The sequence below is a fragment of the Danio rerio genome, chromosome 6 (genome assembly GCF_049306965.1).
Source record: "Danio rerio strain Tuebingen ecotype United States chromosome 6, GRCz12tu, whole genome shotgun sequence".
Taxonomy (NCBI): domain Eukaryota; kingdom Metazoa; phylum Chordata; class Actinopteri; order Cypriniformes; family Danionidae; genus Danio; species Danio rerio.
The window spans coordinates 59,817,501-59,838,431 of record NC_133181.1 but is presented as its reverse complement, the minus strand read 5'-3'; the positions used below and the strand labels follow the sequence as shown (position 1 = coordinate 59,838,431).

At 34.5% G+C, this 20,931-nt stretch overlaps 2 protein-coding genes across 3 annotated transcripts in view; one reads left to right on the top strand and one right to left on the bottom strand.

Moving 5' to 3' along the window:
• Positions 1-20,931, bottom strand: part of LOC141386375 (uncharacterized) — a 506,139-nt gene that overhangs the window by 398,535 nt on the left and 86,673 nt on the right. The gene's annotated exons all lie outside the window — the stretch shown is intronic.
• The window catches only part of cdh22 (cadherin 22), a 499,150-nt gene continuing 487,279 nt past the window's right edge, over positions 9,061-20,931 (top strand). Inside the window, exons 1-2 of one of the 2 annotated variants that reach the window (XM_073954734.1) lie at positions 9,061-9,193; positions 10,980-11,189. The gene's annotated coding sequence lies outside the window, so the exon portion shown is untranslated. Of the gene's footprint in view, positions 9,194-9,217; positions 9,347-10,979; positions 11,190-20,931 lie in introns of those variants that run through there. The other variant, XM_073954733.1, reaches the window with a different exon arrangement.

The following is a 20,931-nucleotide window of genomic DNA, read 5'->3' as shown; positions in this document are numbered from 1 at the left end:
TTAAAGTTTGCACAAACCGTTCTTCAGTTCATCTAGGACAGAAAACACCAGCAGCGCAGTGATCCACATTCAGATCTGCTACAGTACATACTAATGGGCTAATCACTTCTGCTAACAGAGGAAATGACAAACTCTGTCCTTTATGAAGTATAGAGTGTAGTGCTGGGCAACAATTAATTACAATTATTTATTCATTCATTTTCCTTCCGCTTAGTGCCTTATTTATCAGGGGTTGCCACCACGGAATGAACCCCCAACTATTCCAGCATATGTTTTATGCAGCAGATGCCCTTCCAGCTGCAACCCAGTACTGAAAAACACCCATACACTCTTACATTCACACACACACACACACTCATACACTATGGCCTGTTTAGTTCATCCAATTCAGCATGTGTTCGGACAGTGGAGGGAAATCAGAGCACCCGGAGGAAACCCACCACAACACAGAGAGAACATGCAAACTCCACACAGAAATGTCACCATGGGCCGGGTCTCGAACCAGCAACTTTCTTGCTGTGAGGCCACAGTTTATTTGTAAGGACAGTGCCTATTTTAATTATTTATATTTTCGGAGGTTCAGCACGTCAGCAGCCATTTGTCTGTCATACTGAGCAGAGCAAAGACAGTCTACGTTCAGCCACAAGATGGCGACAGAGTCGGCATAAAAAGTTTTTAGAGGAGAAAAACCCAGTGTAATATCAATTCAATTCATCTTTATTTCTATAGCGCTTTTACAATGTAGTTTGTGCCAAAACACCTTAACATAAAAGTTTATAGTAAATTGTGTTTATAGTAAAACTGTTTATATTAAATTTCCAAATACAGCTGATCAAATCATGATAAGGCAGGTAAGTGACTTTCTAATTTGATCTCTCTCTTTTATATGTTGTAGTGCTGTATTTATACCATAGTGTTTCTGGTAGTGTTTGCTTTGCTTTGGCTTTTTCTAGGTTAATTATTGTGATATCCCGATTGCAACAGAGAAATCCTTGGACATGTCTCTAGACTGATGGCATATCATGTTGTCTTATACCTTAAAAATGTGAGCAAAATCACCTGTTTTGTCATCACTTTAGACGTTATGCTAGAAAATTATTTAAGTACTAGCTCTTAAGTGACGTTTGTGAATTAGTAACGACTTCTGCTGCAGATGTGAATGAACGGCAGAAGAAAGTAGTTTCTGTTTCAAAAGATTTTTTAGACTCTCCGTGTTATATTTTCTTTTTTATACACACAATTATGCCATCAAACTGTTGTATAAACCTAATATCACAATCTTAGCAATGCGGTATGACCATATATTGGTACACACCCCATTCACATGGTGCGTCAGTGTCAACGCTTTCTATTCATTTGTAATGGGTGACGCCAGGCATCGCCGAACTGCATTGTGGATCCGTCGGTGCCGCTTCAGAGGCGTTGTTTGCTGCAGAAGTTCGGACTAGCTCAACTTTCTTGAGATTATATGATTTAAGATTATATGTGACTGTCAGTGTAACGTGAATGAACCCCTGACATTTCAAGACATGAAGAGGTGAGCTGAGCAAAGAGACAACAATACCTTCATAGACAAAAGAGCAGGTAAACATTGAATTATTATTTTCTCCTTCTTATATTCTATTTATGACTTATTTGTCGTGCAATCAACCTTTTGGGCTTCTTGTAGATGTGTTTGGAAGCAATTCGTGACATTTTAATAATATTTTGGCAAATTGAACCAAATGAACGAAATGACTCGAAAAAAGATTCGTTCATCTTGATGAACGAGACTCAAAGATCCGAGTCACTAAAATGATCCAAACTTCCCATCACTAGTTAGAGGGCGGGGCCGCAGGTTTCAAATCTCCCGGGTTTGCGCGCGCAACTACTTGTGTTTCGTAGATACGTCATCGCGAAACATCTAATGACTCGTTATCAAGACGACTCGTTTGAAGCAATATGAGTCGACTCTTTTATAGATGAATCAACAGTTTTAAACACTTGTTAGGTCCCATGTGGGACCTGTTTGTATATGTATTCTGTGATTTGCAGAGCCTGCATGATGATTGCAGATTGGTGGGTGGGTCCTCCCACCTGAGACCCATTGTGTGGTGTTTATAAGGAGTCCGGCATTCTGTCAGGAGAGGAGCTCGATTATGCCTAGTTCAGACTGCGTAATTTTAGCCCCGATTTTGGCTCGCCAACAGGTTTTGAGACATCGCAGACAAATGCCTGAAATCACAAGCAAATCGCAGCTTGTGCACGTGAGTGACAATCACACAGTATGAACTTTCAAAGACGCGATCTGAGAGAATCACCGATGAGTCGCCAATGCCTGTGAGATATTTGGCGTGCTGAATATCTGGAGCTGTCGGCGATTCAAATCATGCCGTGTGAATTGAGTTTTGACTGAAAATAACATCAGCCATCGCCTACAGCCAATGAGAGAGCAGCTTTCACTTGTGTGTGCGTGTGTGTATACCTGCTGCAGGCCAGCAGGAGGCTGGGGGAGAAGTTAACAGCGCTCTTTTTTTGGTTTATTTGGACCCACGAAATGGAGGAAAACTAGGGGAGGTTTGACAGGACTCATGAGCAACCGTGTCTGTTTGACATTTCATACAGAAAGAAATTAGTTTATTAATTCCCTTTAAACCCAGGTGAGCAAACATGTACATGTTCTACCCCATTAAAGGCTTCTTTCTCATTATGTAGTTAATAACAAAAGATATACTGCATGTTTTTGGCTGTGAGACGTAGTTTGGACGAAGTTGTCGGCAATTCTCCCTATAGTAAAGTCATGTAATGTGAATGTCCATGTCGCCGAACCATCTTGCAGTGTAAACAAAGCAGCGACGAAACGCAAGCCCAGATAGTAAAGCAGTGTGTAAACATCTGTGACACGACTAGTTTGAAAATCATGCAGTCTGAACTCGGCATTAGCCGGACGTCTCTGCTCGGCGCTTTTGATTTATTTTAGTTTGTAGTTTGGATCATGAGCTCAGTACACTACCATACACATGCTTTTCACTACTGACTTTCACTTACAGTATACTGACTTTGATTGCTTTAAATACTTTTATTAATTTGTAATTAATAAATTAATCTGTATTAATTTAATTAAATACTGTTAAAATCTGTAAGGACTTAAACCATCCTGACAATTATCTATTCACTTTGCTTCCATCTAGAAAACGATTTCGTAGCTTGATGGCAAAAACTGAGAGACTTAGGAGGAGTTTCTTTCCCCAGGCCATCAGGCTACTAAATTCTAACCCGGTGTTACACATTACGTGATTTTTTCGTATTTATCATTGTAGTAGTCATATTCATAAGTACATCATATTGCTGCTATTCTTATTACCTTGTATAAAATTTTGCACATCTTTTTTTTTGCACGTTTTTTTTCTTCTTTTTTTTTCTTCTTTTTCCTTAATGTTTAATTCTTTGTTTATCTATACTTGCACTATCTCTGGAGCGGACCTGACCTACATTTCACTGCTGGTCATACTTTGTATAACTATGTATGTGACAAATAAAACTTGACTTGACTTGACTTATACATTTTGTTAATAAATCATTACTCTTTTCAATTTACCTGGTCCATATTGTCTCTCTAATCTTGCAACTTTGAGCCGGTTGTAACACTGTACACTTACAGATTTAAAGCCTTAACTGGATATTTCATGTCACTTAGAGATGTGTTACACACTACATGGAAGGGCATTTTCAAAAACCCAAAATATAGGCTCTTTAATTTACAGATATATTTTTTTTAACAGTGTAGCTTAACATAAGAGTATATTTGTTTCAGGCTGCAAATAATAGTGCCGTAATGCTTTACTTTTAATCTGTATGCTAAGCAAGGACACTTAGTATTGTACTTTCCTCCCAAAAAAGACACACTTCATCTTTAATAATCTAGCAGAGTGTCAACACAGACATGTGCAGTGAGACAACACTAGATAGCGGCTGTATAATTAAGGCAGATGTCTACAGTGCAAGTGTGTCGATGCGATGATGTGACTTCACTGCGACAGACGCCCCATTTCAGACAGCTTGTCATGTTTCTGGCCTACTAATTTAAACCTTGCTTTATTCCCCCCAAAATAAAATAAAAACCGTACATATATGCTATTTTTATTTTAACTTGTGATGTCGAGCGTGTGGCAATAAAAGTGCTCTCATTCAAAACACGAACATCGATATGTCAATATTTAACTATTCCAGTTAATATTATGGAAATTAAATTGGTAAGGGTTGAAGTGCTGTTGAGAAAAAAAGCACATAACAGTTGCTTAGTACTTATTAACTATTTCAGCATATGTTTTAAGCAGTGGATGCCCTTCCAACCACAAATTAGTGCTGGGAAACACCCATACACACTCACATTTACGTGCATATGGCCATTTTTTTTTGTTTTCCCAATTCACCTATAGTGCATGTGTTTGGACTGTGGTGGAAACTGGAGCACACGGAGGAAACCCACGCCATTGTATGCCCCATCGGTCCTATTACACCCAACCCACTCTGAGCTGGGATCGAAGCGGCAATTTCCGCATGGGAGTTGGTTGCTCTAACAAGGACGCTAAAGACCATGACCTCTAGAGAACCTTTTTGGGTTCAGAGGAGTGAAGTTTACCTGTACAGCATATGTTTTACGCAGCGGATGACCATCCTTCAGTCCATCACTGGGAAACACCCATACACTCTCATTCACACACATACACTACGGAAGAATTAGCCTACCCAGTTAATCAATACTGCATGTCTTTGGACTTGTAAGGGAAAATGGAGCACCTGGAGAAAACCCACACCAACATGGGGATTCTTGCAAATTCCTCACGGAAACGCCGACAGCCGAGGCTCCAGTGATATTCTTGCTGTGAAGCAACAGCAGTTTCTTTTTAGGTTTTTAATCATGTTTCAGCTTAGCATTTGTTTTCTGAACAAACAATAACAAAATTAGACAGATCCATTTTTACTTTGATTTTCAGAAGACCCTCTCTAAACTTTAAAAAATGTAAATTTTTTATATTACTTTATTATTATTATATATTTTCCCTCACCCAAAACTACAGTATAATATATATAAAGTTGAAGTCAAAATTATTTGCCCCCTTTTGAATTTTTTTTTCTTTTTTAAACATTTCCTGAATGATGTTTACAGAGCAAAGAAATTTTCACACTATGTCTGATTTTTCTGTTTGGAGAAAGTCTTATTTGTTTTATTTTGACAAGAATAAAAGCAGTTTTTAATTTTTTTTAAACACAATTTTAAGGACAAAATTATTATCCCCTTTAGGCTAATTTATTTATTTATTTTTTGCTAGTTTATAAAACAAACCTAATTACCCTAACCTGACTAGTTAACCTAATTAGGCTACTTAAGCCTTTAAATGGCACTTTAAGCTGTATAGAAGTGTCTTGAAGAATATCTAGTACAATATTATTTACTGTCACCATGGCAAAGATAAAATAAATCAGCTATTAGAGATGAATTATTAAAACTATTATGTTTAGAAATGAGTTGAAAAAAATCTGCTCTCTGTTAAACAGAAAATGGGGAAAAAATTAACAGGGGGCTAATAATTCTGACTTCAACTATAATATAAATGTTTTACCACTGGGTTACAATAACAAAGCATTTTATTTGAGTAAGAATGGTAATATATAAAAAGACCAATCAGCAATAAGCTTTGCAGAACAATAATATATAGGAAGAGAGATTTTTTTTTACTTATTTATTTATTTAGTTTTTCTCAGAAGAAATAATGAACAATACATTGCTGGCATATGCATTATTGAAAAAATAATAATAATTAAAATATATATATATAGTTCAACTATATAATAATCAACTATTATATATATATAATGCACTATACTTTGCTGGCATATGCATTATTGAAAAAAAAAAAAATATATATATATATATATATATATATATATATATATATATTTTTTTTTTTTTTTTTTTTTCAATAATGCATATGCCAGCAAAGTATAGTGCATTATATATATTACAATTCTTACTCAAATAAAATGCTTTGTTATTGTAACCCAGTGATAAAACATGGACAATACTAAAGCACGGAAAAACCCATCTGTAGGGATTAATTAATTAATTAATTAAATTTATTTTCAGCTTAGTCCCTTTATTATTTATGGGTCACCACAGCGGAATGAACCGGCAACTTATTCAGCATATGTTTTATGCAGCGGATGCCCTTACAGCTGCAACCCATAACTGGGAAACACTCATACACACTCAATCACAAACATACATTACGGACAGTTTAGCTTACCAAATTCCCCTATAGCGCATGTGTTTGGAAACTGGAGCACCTGGAGGAAACCCATGCCAACACTAGGAGAACATGCACTCTCCACACAGAAATGCCAACTGACCCAGCCAATAATCAAAATTTATTTTAAAAAGTTTTTTTTTTTTTTTTTTTTTTTAGTTTCATGTTAAAAAAAATCTAGATTCGGTCAAATATGGATGAACTCAACGTTGGGTTTCAACAACATTTTCATCTTCTAGTGTCATAAGAACATCCCTGGTTCTTTTTTGGAGGGTAGGGGGGTGGTTTTTACACCTATTAATAATTTGGTATTTTCTAAATTGAAAGTGTATTTGTTTGGCTGTGTTCTCAGGATCTCTGGTGAGACTGGTTGATTGAACCTGTCATACACAAGAACCTTTTAACAGCATCTGCTCTCAGATCAGCACGGTCACTTTATTTTCACCAGTCCAGACCTGTTCATTCATGTGTCGCCGCTGACTTTGAGGACGCCACACCAATGAATGACACCATTTCTACCAGATGCCGAGGGATTTTACCAAATTTCTCTGTGCTATTGTTCTGGCTTTGAAAAGGCATAGCTGTGTTCAATGAAGAGAGTGTTTTTCCTCCTGCTTTCCACTGTTGGAAATGCAAATTTAGTTTCTGTCACAGACACTGGTTTTGCATTATAGGCAGTGTTGGGGAAGCCACTTTAAAACTGTTTACCAAGCTACAAGCTACTTATAATTTAATTTAGAAGCTACTCCTTAGAAGTTACTGCAGCTACGGTAACTCTCTCTCTCTCTCTCTCTCTCTCTCTCTCTCTCTCTCTCTCTCTCTCTCTCTCTCTCTCTCTCTCTCTCTCTATATATATATATATATATATATATATATATATATATATATATATATTTTATATATATATATATATATATATATATATATATATATATATTTATATATATATATATATATATATATATATATATATTTATATATATATAAATACAGTTGAAGTCAGAATTATTAGCCCCCCTTTGAATTTTTTTTTCTTTTTTAAATATTTCCCAAATGATGTTTAACAGGGCAAGGAAATTTTCACAGTATGTCTGATAATATTTTTTCTTCTGGAGAAAGTCTTATTTGTTTTATTTTGGCTAGAATAAAAGCAGTTATTAATTTTTTAAACTCCATTTTAAGGACAAAATTTTTAGCCCCTTTAAGCTATAGTTTTTTTTGATAGTCTACAGAACAAACTGTTGTTATACAATAACTTGCCTAATTATCCTAACCTGCATAGTTAACCTAATTAACCTAGTTAAGCCTTTAAATGTCACTTTAAGCTGTTTAGAAGTGTTTTAAAAAATATCTAGTCTAATTTTATTTACTGTCATCATGGTAAAGATAAAATAAATCAGTTATTAGAAATTAATTATTAAAACTATTATGTTTAGAAATGTGTTGGAAAACTCTTCTCTCCATTAAACAGAAATTGGGGGAAAAAATAAACAGAGAGTCTAATAATTCAGACTTCAACTGGATATATATATATATATATATATATATATATATATATATATATATATATATATATATATATATATATATATATATATATATATATATATATATTGTTGGATAGTGCCAAGCACGTTCCAGGAGCTAAGTTTTTTGCAGTTTTTGTTTTTGCAAATCCGCCAGAGGGCGCTGTGTACACTTTTTGAGATCACAAATTGCTCTCGCGAGTGCCATTTGCGCCAATTGATCTTGCGTAAATCCACCAGAGGCCGCTGTCGACTGACCGACTGACCCTTCCCCAAACCCAACCGACAGTGTTTTCAACAGCAATATCAGAAAAAGCAAAGCCCTCACGGCTGCCTGATTTTTACCACATTTTCAGATTTTAATACAGTATAACCCTGTTATTTACTCATTTATTTTATTTTTTGGCTTTTGTTTTTGTCTTACCCACTTCTGGAACCATTCTTCTTCAGACTTGAACCTCGTCATCGTGGTCAACTCCTCTCTGCGCATCAAGTCTGCTGACATATGCGATGAACTGGTAAAAGCGGACAGTCCATTCGGAGTTAACTGGTCAGCTGGTAAAGGGCTGGCGTCATACTGTCCCGTAGCGTTCGTTTTAAAGGCGAAATGCAGCCATACACTCCCCTGCCTATGTAATTCATGATCTCCAGAAATGCATATGGGGTACACTTTCAGAATGAGCCTGTGTTGCAATAATCGTTTGGGTGAAAGTATTCTGATTGACTTTGAGTTTCACAAAAATGTATTTTATGAAATGTATTGTAACTAAATTAATAACTAGGATATCTTTTTAATCTAATATAAAACTGAGGTGAAATTAAATTAGTCCTGAATAATTTGTATAATAAAACAAATCAGCTGACCAACAACGTTTTCCAATGCACAACTTTTACATTATTATATAAAATAAATTATTATAAAAAAAAAAAATATATATATATATATATATATATATATATATATATATATATATATATATATATATATATATATATATATATATATCAGATTTGATAAAAACAAATGCAGCAAATACTTTTGTAATACATTATTTCAGTAAACAAAAGCTATTTGCTAGTTTTATTTAATAATATTAGTATAAAAATAAGCACAGTGCATAGCTTAATATTGGGGAAATACCTCCATTAACTTCTATAATTTCCATAGCTCCTTGCAAAATTAAGGTGTGACGCTTCACATTAATACACTTCATAATTTTGATATCGGATACAAATCGGAAGGAAGCGCTGCGTCTTTGACGCAAGTTCCACCAACAAAGCAGGGAACACATATTTTAATCTCTATATAATAAGAAAATGTTGTCTCTGACATTACGTGGCCGCGTTCAAGTTCAACAGTCCAAAATCTGAGCCATACAGGTAAAAGTTTGCGTCAAGGATGAACAGAATCAGCGGAAACGGAAAGAGAAAGCGATCTGTTATGATTTCAGATACGTGACGCTTCTGTCAGTTCATATTTGCGCTTTATTTTGCTAATGTTTGAGTTTCCCTTGAGGCTGACTGCAATGCAAGGTATTAAAACACGATTTATATATCATTCAGAATTATAAATTGGATATTGAAATGACATACTGATATCCTCGCCGTCAATTTTCATATATTTAGCAGGTAATTGATAGCCTATTAATTCTTAAGGCAGGTCATTTCCGCCAGATTTCGTTAAGGAAAACAAAATCATGCCTTGAAAGGCATTATAAATTAGCAATAAAATAAATTAAGTTTTACTGATTGATTAAACTTAATCGAGTAATTCTGACATTATAAGTCATATTATTTACTTTGTATTAAGTAATTATTTCCAATTTTACGTAACAATTTTAATTTTTATCTCATAAATTTGACTTTTGTCATACTTTTTACTTAGTAAGTGATCATTTTGTCTTCTTAAATCATAATTTCTACGCTGTCAGCAGCAGGGCTTGACATTAACTTTTTTGATCAGCCACTGTGGCTAGTAGATTTCCAACATTAACCACTCGCCATTTTCACCAGCCACACTTTTGTTGTTGGGAAAATATATTTTATATGGATAAATTTGACTTTGACATGCTAAAATTACTTGATTTAGATTTTAGAAAAAGTTATTTGTTATGATTTCATAGAGGCTACGCGACGCTTCTGCAGTTCACTCCTCCCTTCAGGCTGTGATTGCGATGCAAAGTATTAGAACATTATATATAGATATCGTTCAGAATTATAAATTGGAAATTGTAATGACACACTGATATCCTCGCCGTCATTTTTCATAGTTGGTATTTATTTTTAAGGAAGGTCATTTCCGCCAGGTAAGGAAATCAAAACCTGCCTTAAAAGTTGACATTATAAGTTAGCAATTAAATAAATTAAGCCTAATTTAACTAATTAATTAAACTTAATTAGTCATTTCAACATTATAAGTCATAATATTGACGATGATAATTTAGAGTTTTAAGTATAAATTCGACTTTATGTCATACTTTTTACTTAGTAAGTGATCATTTCATCTTCTTAAGTCATGATTTCTAGTTTTTCTGTCATAAATTTGATTAAGTAAGACATCACCCTACTGAAAAAACTGCTTAAACCAGCCTAGGCTGGTTGGCTGGTTTTAGCTGGTCGACCAGGCTAGTTTTAGAGGGGTTTTGGCCATTTCCAGCCTGGTCAGGCTGGGAGATGACCAGCTAAAACCAGCTTGACCAGCTAAAACAAGCTGGTCAAGCTGGTTTTAGCTGGTCATTTTCCAGCCTGACCAGCTAAAACCAGGCTGGAAATGGCCAAAACCCCTCTGAAACCAGCCTGGTCAATCAGCTAAAACCAGCCAACCAGCCTAGGCTGTTTTAAGCTGGCTTTTTCAGCAAGGCAATTTAAGTTGCTAAGTCATAATTTGAACTTTTTAAGTCATGATTTGTTTTCTTTCCTCGCTGGAATGGCTGTTCATGTATTTTAAACCCGAAAACATAAAAAAAAAAATGCTTAATGTTAATGTTTTAGTAGCCATTCCTTAACACGGTTACACAAAATAACATATTTAGGCTAAATCCAAATCAGGTACAAACAAATTAGGACATTGTTAAATTCAATCTCTTGGCCATTCATAATAGTCTCTTCATTGACCTCATGATGGAAGTGTCTCATTAGCAGAGTTATTTGTTTTCTCCTGTTATAGGTTTGCTGAATTTCAAACACCACTTACTTTGAGAGATTACGGACTCCACGGTTTGAACAACAATATACACATGTAATATCCAGAAGCTCTTTCTGTAGTCAGCGTTTCCCCAAGACAAGATATTTAAGGCTTCAGAGAAGAGCGAGGGATGAAATATGACAAGCAAATTCATGCCAGACAATGATGGATGAACGGCATCAGCAAGTGAAGGTATGTTACGGGTAAAACAGGGGCTGTAACTTACTTGTAGCGTTTAGAAATGGAGATGTTTTAGCGCCAGCGGTCTGCCGTTTGAGATAGTTTTACACTAAAATTAGATTCATACATATTGAGGGTGTATAATAGAGACGGGGCTTGTTGTCATTATATTACAACGGCTGCATCTCGATAACTGTGAGCTTCTTGGTAATAATCAAACGTGAAACATGCTAGAGCTAGTCATATTCGCCCAAATGTCATCTGAACAAACAATCTCATATCGAACAATGTTGCTGATTTATTAATGCTGCAGTTCACCCCAAAATGAAAAGTCTGTCATTATTTACTCATCCTCATGGTGTTCCCGGGCTGTAGGCTGTTATTTGTTCCTGGAAAACACAAGAGGTGAAGATTTGCAACGGTAGCTCTTCTTCTGAAAATAAAATTAGATACATTTTAAGCTCAAAGGCCAAAAAGCTGTCCAAATGAGTCTTTCAATTGCTAAATTATTCACTTAAAATATGCTTAATTTTTTTTTATCTCATTTGTGCCTTTGCATGTTCAGAAAGTTGAACCCAAAAACATTTTTATAAATAACCAAATTGTAACTTTTGAACTATCCCCATAATCTGCCATACGTGTCAAATGTTTGATCATTAGATTGTTTGCAAACGAATACATTTTCAGATCTCATTTTCAGAGTTTTTTTTTCCTTAATATTTTTGCATATTCAAACTAGCCGAAACTTTTAAACATCTTTTAAACTGAAGGAAATCAAATATTAATTTAATACAATTAAATATTATTAATTTAAATAATAAACAATATAGTACAGGCTATAATATAAACTGTCCCCCATAATCTGTAATAACTATCAAATGTTCAAACATTAGTTCTTTTATACACACACACACACACACACACACACACACACACAYATATATATATATATATATATATATATATATATATATATATATATATATATATATATATATATATATATAATATATATATATATATATATATATATATATATATATATATATATATATATTTATATATATATATATATATATATATATATATATATATATATATATATATATATATATATATATATACGAGCAATATCACACTCATAGCAGTGCGATATGGCTGTATATCGGCACTGGTGGGAGGCGTGCGTTGGCACGAGGCTATTTTTTTTCCAAATCATATTTAGAGGACAGCAGATTTTTTTTCAGCACATTTCTAAACATAATAGTTTTAATAACTCATTACTAATAACTGATTTATTTTATCTTTGCCATGATGACAGTAAATAATATTTGGCTAGATGTTTTTCAAGACACTTCTATACAGCTTAAAGTGACATTAGTTAACTTGGTTAATTAGGTTAACTAGGCAGGTTAGGGTAATTAGGCACGTTATTGTATTACGATGATTTGTTCTGTAGAGTATCAAAAAAACATAGCTTAAAGAGGCTAATAATTTTGACCTCAAAATGGCTTTAAATAAATTTTGAGAACTGAATTAACAAATAAACAGTAGTTTTATTCTAGCCGAAATAAAACAAATAAGACTCTTTCTAGAAGAAAAAACATTATGAGACATACTGTGAAAATGTCCTTGCTCTGTTAAACATCATTTGGGAAATATTTAAAAAAAGAAAAAAAAATCAGAGGGAGGCTAATAATTATGTCTTCAACTGCATACTGCGACGGCTGTCCATTGGATTTTATTACTGTCGCGATGGCAAGCAGTTGCTTTGTTTTTTATTTATTTATTTTAAAAGCACATTAAAGCTGAGATACAACCTGAAAGACGACAATACAACACTTACTATCTCAATCATCAGCACTTTTAATAGTTTATTTTACAGACTTATAATATGCTGTTGTTCTATTGGAGTTTTCATTCCAAAATCACTGCCGCGCCATCTAGTGGCTGTTTACCAAATCGCACTAGAGTGTCGCCTCTTGGTAATTCTATGCTCTTTGTTTAAACCGAAGGTTAGAAATTAAATATTAATAATATAAATAATATAGTACAAACTCTAATGAAAAATATTCTCCATAATCAGCCATAATTGTCAAATGTTCGAACATTAGTTGTATTGTATCTAAATCTTTTTTTTTTTTTTTAAATTTTCAGTCAGCCTTTTACTGTCAATTTTCAGATCTAATACGTTTATTTATTGATTTTTAAATTAGTTCTTCTTTTTAGTTAATCTTATATACTTATTATATTTATTTCGGATCTCATAATCTTTATATATTTCTTTATTCAAACTAACTGGATGTTTACTCATTGTTTTTTTTTTCAATCTTTTTAAACATGTTTTAAACAGGAGGTCAGAAATTAAATATTAATTATACATATAATAAATAATATAATATAAACTATTCTCCATAATCTTACATAATTGCCAAATGTTTAAACATTAGTTATTTTGTAAATTCCTAGTGTTTTTTGTATTTTTAAATATCAATCAGCATTTCACTGTCAATTTTCAGATCTCAATTTCTTATTTCAGTTTTTCATTAATATATTTGCATATTTAAACTAACCGGATGTTTACTAAATGTTATTTTTAACCGTTTTAAACATCTTTTTAACAAAGTTAGAAATTAAATATTAATAATTTAAATAATAAATAATATAATACAAACTATAATATAAACTATTCCCTGTAATATGCCATAAACATCAGTTTTTTTCTGCTAAATCCATTTTTTTCAGGGCTTCACTATAAAGAATTTATGAAAGCTGGTAAATGACTGAAAAACTGACAAACTGTTGGATTTGTTATTTTTCAGATGCATTATTAGTATTATTTTTTTAAAAAGTTTACTTTTTTATTCCGCAGTTCACTATCCGTTCACAGTTCTCAGTTTTTTTTTATTTTGATCATATATTTGCATATTCAAACTAACAGGCTGTTTACTCATTTTTTTTCTCCAAGCTTTTCAAAACATATTTTAAATCGAAGGTTAAAAATGAAATATTAATAATATAAATAATAAATAATATAATACAAACTATAATATAAACTATTCCTCATAATCTGCCATGAACACCAGTTTTTCTTTTTTTTTGTAAACCCATTTTTTTTTTGTCATTGTTTATTTGCATTTTCATACACCCCCCCTCCCCCCCCCCCCCCCCCCCCCCCCAAGTTTTTAAACAGCAGACTTAAGGTTTGAAACAAAATATTGACTACCCCTGAAGCCCACACCAACTGCCCCTGAAGCAGATTTATAGTCAGACACCAAACTCTCAATCAAAATCAATGACCATTAATCTTTTCTTTTGATTCAACAGTTTTCTTTGATCTGGCAGGATTTGCATAGTTATTTGGAATATTCAAACTTTTAAACAGTTTTGAATTGTATCTGGAAAGTGATTGTCTTTTGGTCTTGAAAATGATGTCAGAGTTGTCGCTGTTTAAAGCAGAACTGAAGTAAATTTTGCCATATCAGATGCAAATATGACAAATTACAGATTTGACGACAGAATTTGGAATCAATGATTGAACTGCTAGATTTGTTAGTTTTGAAACATATAATTCTGCATATTCAAGCATTCAAACAGCAGAAGAAGGTTAAAATAAACTATTATTCATCATGATACATGACAGTACTTTGAATTTGTGGTGAATTATAATCTTCCACAATTTCAAACCTCTGAGATTTTTAATTAGATGCAAAAAAAATTGGCTCTTAAACTAAATCAATGACCTTTTTTTTTTCTTTTGAGTCAACAGTTCTCTATGATCTGGCAGAATTTGCATAGTTATTTTAAATATTCAAACTTTTAAACAGTTTTGAATTGTATCTGGAAAGTGATTGTCTTTTGGTTTTGAAAATGATGTCAGAATTGTCGCTGGTTAAAGCAGAACTGAAGTAAATTTTGCCATATCAGATGCAAATATGACAAATTACAGATTTTACGACAGAATTTAGATTTAAAGATTAACTGCTGGATTTGTTAGTTTTGAAATTAATTATTCTGCATATTCAAGCATTCAAACAGCAGAAGAAGGTTAAAATAAAATATTATCATGATACATGACAGTATTTTTAATTTATGGTGAATTATACTCTTCCACAATTTCAAACTTCTAAGATTTTTAATTAGATGTAAAAGAAAATTGCCTCTCAATAAAAATCAGTTACCAATTACAGTTTCCTTTGATTAAATGTTCTCTTTGATCTGGCAGGATTTGCATAGTTATTTTAAATATTCAAACTTTTAAACAGTTTTGAAATGTATCTGGAAAGTGATTGGCTCTTGGTCATGAAAATGATGTCAGAATTGTCGCTGTTTAAAGCAGAACTGAAGTAAATTCTGCCATTTCAGACGCAACTTATAACAAATTACAGATTTTATTTGACAGAATTTAGATTTAAAGATTGAACTGCTGGATTTGTTAGTTTTGAAATAAATTATTGTGGATATTCAAGCATACAAACAGCAGAAGAAGGTTAAAATAAACTATTATTCATCATGATACATGACAGTACTTTGAATTTGTGGTGAATTATAAACTTCCACAATTTCAAACCTCTGAGATTTTTAATTAGATGCTAAAAAAAATGGCTCTTAAACTAAATCAATGACCTTTTTTGTCTTTTGAGTCAACAGTTCTCTATGATCTGAAAGAATTTGCATAGTTGTTTTGAATATTCAAACTTTTAAACAGTTTTGAATTTGATGTGTAAAGCGATTAGCCCTCAGTCATGAAAAATGATGTCAGAGTTGTCGCTGTTTACAGCCGAACTGAAGTAAATTTTGCCATATCAGATTCAACTTATGACAAATTACAGAATTTATATTACAGGATTTAGATTTTTAGATTAACCGCTGGATTTGTTAGTTTTGAAACATATTATTCTGCATATTCAAGCATTCAAACAGCAGAAAAAGGTTAAAATAAAATATTATTCATTATGATACATGACAGTATTTTTAATTTGTGGTGAAATATAATCTTCCACAATTTCAAACTTCTAAGATTTTTAATTAGATGTAAAAGAATATTGTCTCTCAATTAAAACCAGTTACCAATCACCGTTGCCTTTGAGTAAAATGTCCTCTTTGATCTGGCAGGATTTGCAGACAGTTGTTGTTTTGCATATTCAGACTTTTAAACAGTTTTGAAATTGACCTGAAAAGTGATTGGCTGTTGGTCATGACAAATGATGTCAGAATTGTCGCTGTTGAAAGCAGAACTGCAGTAAATGTTGCCGTATCAAATGTAAGCACCAGTGATGCTTTAGTTTAGCTTTTCTAAAAGTGAGTACTCGACTACACAGAGGAAGATTGTGTCAGACAGCATCTCATGGGACTGTTGTTGGTTTTTCTCTCTGTGACGTACAGAAAGCTTTTCACCTTTCACTCAGTGCTGCCTCGGTGGGTTCACTGCTAGGTGAGATATTGATCAAGACCTCCTCAGCGAGGTACTTAACCTTCGACACGCGGTAAATGATGCCACTGCCAGCACTATCTGCTGGCCTTGTTATGCCATGTTGTTTGTGTCGAGGGAGAAAGGAGATGCGCCGTCGCGTCTGTGATGTCCTTCCCCTACCAGTCTCTTTTTGTTTCATGTGACCACTGTAAAAATAAAGGCTTTCACTTGTCCTTTGACTAGGCATGGTCCGGTATATGATAACCTTGGATCAAACAGTATCATGAATACTGCTCTAAAATAGGTTCTTATAAATGTCCGGGTGAAAATAAAACAAGCTTTTTCCCCATTGAACACAATGTGCACTTACCGGCCACTTTATTAGGTACACCTTGCTAGTACCGGGTTGGACCCTCTTTTGCCTTCAGAACTACCCTAATCCTTCGTGGCATGGATTCAACAAGGTGCTGGAAATATTCCATAGATTTTGCTCCATATTGACATGAGAGCATCACACAGTAGCTGCAGATTTGCCGGCTGCACATCCATGATGCGATTCTCCTGTTCCACCACATCCCAAAGGTGCTCTATTGGATTGAGTTCTGGTGACTGTGGAGGCCATTTGAGTACAGGGAACTTGTTATCATGTTCTAGGAATCAGTCTGAGTTGATTTGTGCTTTATGACATGGTGTGTTATCCTGCTGGAAGTAACCATTAGAAGATGGGTAAACTGTGGTCATACGGGATGGACATGGTCAGCAGCAATACTCAAATGGTACTAATGGACCCAAAGTGTGCCAAGAAATATCCCCCACACCACAACACTACCACCATCAGCCTGAAAGGTTGATACAAGGCAGGATGGATCCATGCTTTCATGTTGTTCCATTCTCTGTAAACCCTAGAGAAGGTTGTGCGTGAAAATACCAGTAGATCAGCAGTTTCTGAATTACTCAGACCAGCCCGGCTGGTACCAACAACCATGCCACGTTCAAAGTCACTTAAATCACCTTTATTCCCCATTCTGATGCTGGGTTTGAACAGCAGCAGATCGTCTTGACCATGTCTACATGCCTAAATGAATTAAGTTGCTGCCATGTGATTGGCTGATTAAAAATGTGCACTAACAAGCAGTTGGACAGGCGTACCTAATAAAGTGGCCAGTGAGTTAATATATGAAAATGTAAAATAGTTATGTTTCCTCGTGAGATCAGGCTGGCTGATCAGAAGCTCTTGATATGGATGATCCATTTTTTTGCTGAAGCTACTGTTGCTTTAAAAAAAAGCTAAATAAACAACAATTACATATACTGTAGGAATGGTTTAGCAGAAACTTTTAGTGGCCTTAAAACACTGACTTTTCCAAAAAGCGGTAAACCTTGAAACCGGTTATCATCCCATGCCTAGTCCTTTTGGTTCAATGAGGAATTATAAACTCTTTGTGAATGCCGTAATAGAGTGCATGGTTGCAGGACAGCAGGTAATGTCTTGCGAGAAAATTACCAGTTCACTATTCATTAAATCTCCTTTGAATTTCAAGCACAAGGCTATGCATAACTCAAAGTCGGAGTAAAACACCTGCTGGAAAAATAATTATGGACAATTCCTTTACACTTAGTACTTTAGGAGATATTTCTATAGACTTAGTGTATTCATTTCTATCCCAATTACATTCATTCATTCATTTTCATGTCGGCTTAGTCCCGTTATTAATCCGGGGTCGCCACAGCGGAATGAACCGCCAACTTATCCTGCAAGTTTTTATGCAGCGTATGCCCTTCCAGCCGCAACCCATCTCTGGGAAACATCCACACACACATTCACACACACACACACTCATACACTACGGACAATTTAGCCTACCCAATTCACCTGTACCGCATGTCTTTGGATTGCGAAGGCAGGGAGAACATGCAAACTCCACACAGAAACGCCAACTGAGCCGAGGTTCGAACCAGCGACCTTCTTGCGACAGCACTATCTACTCTGCCACTGCCTCGCCCCTATCCCTTATCAACTGTATAAACTATACAGTTGAAGTGAAAATGATTAGCCCGTCCCTGAATATACTTGTACTACTGTATATCTTTCTGCTTAAGAAGTTGTGACATCAGGAATACTGTGTCCAGGGGCCTCATGTATCAACGCTGCGTACGCACAAAAACTTTGCGTACGCCAGATTTCACGCTCAGAATCGCTCATGTTTGGATTTACTAACAATGAACTGAACGTGGGAATGTGCGCAGCTTCACGGCAGCTTTCTGGCAGGCGTACGCAGATTTTTTGTGCGTGTCTGTTTTATTTCCATTGGCGACTCCTAGAGGCAGTTGTGTTAAATTGCTCTCTACAAAGTGTCTGAGCCTTGCAATGGCGGCTGTATGAGACGGGTTCAGCAGGTATATAAGGTTTCCATACCATACATTTGACCAGCTAAACATTAAAGCACAATTTGCAGCAGTCGCCTGTTTTCCCAATGTAATCTGAGCGATCTACCGCACGCACATTGCTATAAAGACACTATCTGAAGATGAATTTGCATACGTGAATCAGAAACATTTCCATTCAATAAATGTGCAAATAAAATATGATGCTTATTGATATGAACTTATTGATGATTCCTACTAGTCTTTCTCGTGATAAATAGTTGGCAAAATCTGATATGTAGCGGGGGAAAAAACAAGAAAGAGTTCATCGGATGCTGGATTCGAGCCGAGTTCATGCTCGAACGTATCAATTCATGATCACATGCGTCTAACGAGTAGCGCCACTGAGACTGTTAAGTGTCCTTTAACATTTTACAGATATAAACCACACTATTTCTATTTTTTAATGCACTCAGTGCGATGTTCAGACCCAACTGTGTTGACCGCATCAGCTAAAAAGCTCTCCCACTCTATTTTTTTCTTTTGTTGTTAATTCCAGAGAACAAACTTGCAAATAACACCGCTTTTCTCCGGTCTACCTCTGAAAGCAGCACCTCCAATTCACATTCTGTTCAAAGTTTCTCTTTTTGCTTGCTTTTGCCATTGCTTTTTCGTTGGGTTTTTCCATTAGCATAGTCATTAGCATATTCATACAGGGGAGGAGGCAGGGAGGGGTTTTGTGCTCGTGCATGTTGCGCTCAGTTTCACTTTCATTCAGATGTACAAAAGAATATGCGTGAGATTCGGCGTACGCAGTGTTTCATACATCTGAAATTTTTTCTGCGTACGCACATTTACAGCTTTGTGCGTACGCAATGTTTTAGTAAGATTTCCACGCAAGTCTTCGTACATGAGGCCCCAGGTCCATTCGTTTTATCTAGCACTATTTATACATGTTACATTTTTAAGCTAAGTTATTTTCTTTTGAATAACATGGTGTTCTCATCACCATCATTTGAAGTAGAATAATAATAAAAAAGCTTTACAAAACTGAGATTTTGCTATGGAGATAAAAGATGGAACGATGGAAGATGGATTTTAACGTTTTTTTTTTTTACTTTTGATCATTTTGGAAGTACACTTTCTATCGAAGACTAAAAAGGGCATGTGCACTGCACAGGTTGAGCCCTATGTGTGCACGTGCGTGAGGCACAATGCCTCAAAAATAAGCTAGTGACATTGCAAAATGGACCAAATTTGAGAGAACTTTAATCCAAATTTAGACCAAGGCTCTAAATGCTGTTTTCAGACTGATCTTGCACTGTTGCCAATGCAGCTTCTTGCAACATTTGTATTGCAATTAGCTGTGTTGCGCAATTTTGCTTGTTTGCTTATTTATTTGTTTAATCAGTCAAATGCTGTCAGAATGAGCTTTCTTTCTCATTGGTTGACAGGAATACTTACTGTACTATATATACAGTTGAAGTCAGAGTTATTAGCCCCCCTAAATTATTCGCCCCCCTGTTTATTTTTTCTCCAATTTCTGTTTAACAGAGAGCAGATTTTTTCAGCACATTTCTAAACATAATAGTTTTATTAACTCATCTCTGATAACTGATTTATTTTATCTTTGTCATGATGACAGTAAATAATATTTGACTAGATATTTTTCAAGACACTTCTATACAGCTTAAAGTGACATTTAAAGGCTTAACTAGGTTAATTAGGTTAACTAGGCAGGTTAGGGTAATTAGGCAAGTTATTGTATAACAGTGGTTTGTTCTTTAGACTATCGAGAAAAAATATAGCTTAAAGGGGCTAATAATTTTGTCCCTAAAACGGTTCATAAAAAGTTCAAAACTGCTTTTATTCTAGCCGAAATAAAACAAATAAGACTTTCTCTAGAAGAAAAAATATTATCAGACATACTGTGAAAATGTCTTTGCTCTGTTAAACATCATTTGGGAAATATTTAAA